The sequence below is a fragment of the Etheostoma spectabile genome, chromosome 13, assembly GCF_008692095.1.
Source record: "Etheostoma spectabile isolate EspeVRDwgs_2016 chromosome 13, UIUC_Espe_1.0, whole genome shotgun sequence".
NCBI lineage: Eukaryota > Metazoa > Chordata > Actinopteri > Perciformes > Percidae > Etheostoma > Etheostoma spectabile.
Window position 1 is genome coordinate 28,384,011 of NC_045745.1, and position 3,925 is coordinate 28,387,935.

Sequence of the window (3,925 nt, forward strand, 5' to 3'; positions counted from 1 at the left end):
TCTTTTTGATGTTGCCTTTCTTTAAGTGATTGCTCATTTCTTATACTGAAGCAGATTTTTGTTGAAACTGGCAATCAGCAAGGGTAAGATCAAAATTAAATGACTTGATTAGACAGTGTTTTGACTGTTCTGAGGAACATTTCCAAACAATTAAGCGACCAAAAGAACATTCTTATGTTGGCTGAAACAAATATTGAAGTGAACTGAGCAACTTGGTGCCTTTTGGGATGTTTTTGTTAACAACTTGTGAGATTAGGGTTGTGGCCATTCTGGGGTTTTCTGAACAGGAAACCAATATATTTCTTCAACATGGGTGTGACATAGATTTTATGGTAAAATCTACAACAAAACGTTAGCGCTGTTCAGGATATTGCAAAGGTTTGCCATGATTAAACTAAGCCTTATAGTCACAACTATATTGCAGTGTAACAAGAAGTACTTTCACTCTTAGCTATGGGTAACCACAGTACAAAGTCACATGATCCTGCGGTACTCGGGGTAGGTGAGTTGGTAAAGACATATGGTTCCACAAAATGGTTATTGCGTTCCATTAACGTGTGTGGGCCAGCGGCTTATACACTGTCCCACACTAGCAGCCTAAAATCTGTTATTTTATCTGCTTTTATATGTTTAACTGTTAAACATAAACTTTTTAACTGCTCTTTAATGTTTAATTTCTTATGCTGCAATATAACTTTTATATACCTATTTTAATTTTATAAGGAGCTGCCTTGCCTTGCCTTGCCACAATCAAACCACCAATGGTGGAAAGTAAGTGGACATTTACTCAAGTTGTACTCTAATGAGGCACAATACTGATTTTTTTCCATTTTATGTTACTTTAAATTTCTACTTGACTGCATTTTGAATGCAAACATTGTAATTTTTACTCCAATTTACGTATCAGTAAACTTTAGTTAATACTTATTTTACTTTTAACAAACAATGAAATGATGATCAATCATATTTACGAATTCATAGCAATGCTATAATTTACGTCATTTTATATATATCTAACACATGCTTAGACGTGCTTTGCAAAGTATTTATTAATCATTTACAGTGTATTATTCTCATTAGTTGGAACTTTAAAATTGCCATCCAAATAAAGTTTACTGAGGGCTTACCAATGCTTTCTGTATTTGTTTTTTTTGTGGCATTTTAGGATCTTTATTGTGACAGGACAGCTCAGACATGAAAGGGGAGAGAGAAGGGAAATGACATGCATAAAAGGGTCGCGTGTCGGAGTTGAACCAGCAGCCACTGCGGCGAGGACTGAGCCTCTGTGTATTGGACGACGCTCTACTGGGTTAGTTACCCAGACAACCACAAATGTTGTCTTAGAGGTTTACAAATTCGTTGGTAATCTTCAACAAATACTTAATGTAATATATAAAATGATAACCTGTGCAACAATAAAATTATCCATTAACTTAGGTTCAGTTAACTGTCAATTTACCACTCATAAGTAAAGATTATTATCAAATATCAATCAAATCAAATTATGCTACTATACTGTAGATTATGCTACCCAGCAGTGTGCGGTTACAAAGCCCCACCTTTACCGACGGTAACAACTAAGTAATGCTTACCCATTAATGCATTAAATAATTAATATAACATACTGGTCTATGATTCTGAAATGGGCCATTTTGCTGAGTACTATTAGTATTAGTATTAGTATTAACTGAGTACTTTAACTTACGGTACATTGACTATATTCCCATTCTAATACTTATGTACTTTCACTGAAGTAAAATTTTGAAAACAGGACTTTACTTAGTAGTATGTCCACACTGTGTACTGCTATTGACTTCTCCCACCACTGCAAATCACACATCCTATACTTTAGATTACGTGTGACTATTTTCTAAAACAATATTTAAAGATTTCTAACTGGATTATTTTCTTCTACACAGCCATGTACAGTATTTGAAGGAGCTGGTAAAGATTGAAAAGTTACTCCATCACTATGAGCAAAGCCATCCATAACCTTGCTCCTTCATGTCTATCTGAACTCCTTCACATTTGCCCCCCCCCCCCCAGGTCCCTCAGATCCTCTCCTTTATCCACCTCTATGTACCCAGCTCGACTTGTCACCATGGGGAACCGAGCCTTCAGCCGCTCTGCTCCCCAGCTCTGGAACTCACTCCCAACTGACCTCGGCAGCATCGACTCTCTCCCCATGTTCAAAACCAGACTCAAAACCCACCTGTTCCAGCTCGCTTATTTGTATACACACTGTTCCTGTCATTTTTTCATAACTGTTTATACTTTTCTGTTCCCTGTATCTGTCTTTTATTGTCTGTCAAGCGACCGTGAGTGCTTAGAAAGGTGCTGTTAAGTAAAATTTATTATTATTATTATTATTATTATTTGGTTGCCATTGAATTTCTTGTTAGTGTTACATGTATACGGGCCAGAAAGACCTAGGTCTGACTTGCCACTGAACCACCCTATGTCACGGAAAATTATGTCCGATCAAGTAAAAAATTATTCTGGCTAACAGTGTGAGGCGTTATCTCCACGGATCTTAAGCAAGTTAATTTCAGTACTGTACACGGGAACCAGCTGCTGCCATTTAAGTATCTAAAAAGAAAACTAAAGCCTGGTTATAAAATAGTCAGTGGCAATGTATTGTAATTTATATGTAATTTGAATGATCCTTTAAGTAATAACTCTTCAATCCTTTAATTAAACAAGCTTTGAATTCATGAGCTAACATCCCTGTATTGTTTGGTCTAAAATCCCCCCCCCATAGTTTTCCCATAGAATAAGTGATTATTTTACCTGTATTACGTATGCATTTCAGTTTTCAGTAACCCGTTTCATTTTTTTTTGCATTTTGAGGACATACTGTACTTGTGAAAACATGATTGTAAATTGTTCCTGACACTGATGTAAACTCATTTTAAAGTGATCTTTAACCCTAAAACAGTTTACTGGATATTTCACAATGTACAGGGCTATCTTTAAAGTAGTCTAAAATTGCAAAAAAATCACTTGTAACAATTGTATCATCAGGATTTAGAACAGAACCATATAACACTGAATACAGATGTCAGCACATATTTGATCTTCTTAGGGTTTTTAGTTGATATAATTATTACTGTTACTGTGTACAGGTTTCAAAATAAAAGTATGTGTTGATACAATCTGTCACTTACATTGTTGGTGGTGTGGTTCCAGGAAGAATAGAAGAGATGAGCGATGTATGAAGGAACAATGTCAAATGACAGTGATCCAAATCAACGGCATCCTCATCTGTCTGTCTTGTTCTTACTTCTCCATTTAGATTATAATTAGAAAAGGAAGTGGTGTTTGGTGTCCTGTTTGAGGCTGTAGCTGGTCATGCATACATCTGTCGGGCAGCGGGCTATAAAAAGTTGCAACCAGCCTAAATACTCACTGAGTAGCTTACTTACGGTAAAACAGTTCTAACTCGTTGATCATGACAATTTTATTTAAGGTTATCAGCCCTTTCTTGCTTTAGTTCTGTGAGTAAAAAGTAACATCTACAAACTGGCGTCAAATCTGCATGACACCAAAGTTAGAAATTGCAAAACAAGCAGTAAAGCTGCAATTTGCACAGTTCTTTATTTATTGAAATGGTGTAGCCTTTAAGACCCATGACAGGGCTCTCATTTTGGAAACAAATATGCTGACGTGCTATTATATCTCTTGCACAGTTTATAATAACTTTGTCTTCTCACTGGCAGCCACATATGTGGGTTTAGGTGAGATGTTGGACTAAAATGCATACATCCGTTATCTTCATCTACTTATTTCCGTCCAAGCCACACTTTCTTACAGTCGACTTAAGTACAATCCATGTTTAATGTTATGTTTCAATAAGACAAGGCCTTTTGACACTTCAGTCACTTAATACCCCAAGTGAAAGAAAATGTTGCAGGACAACTACAGG

General features: G+C 36.2%; 1 protein-coding gene across 2 annotated transcripts in view; it reads right to left on the reverse strand.

Annotated features, from left to right (window-relative positions):
• The window catches only part of LOC116700938 (uncharacterized), a 4,752-nt gene extending 1,458 nt beyond the window's left edge, over positions 1–3,294 (reverse strand). Inside the window, exon 1 of one of the 2 annotated variants that reach the window (XM_032534412.1) lies at positions 3,168–3,294. The gene's annotated coding sequence lies outside the window, so the exon portion shown is untranslated. The remainder of the gene's footprint in view (positions 1–3,167) is intronic. The other variant, XM_032534411.1, reaches the window with a different exon arrangement.
• Between the last annotated feature and the right edge of the window lie 631 nt (positions 3,295–3,925).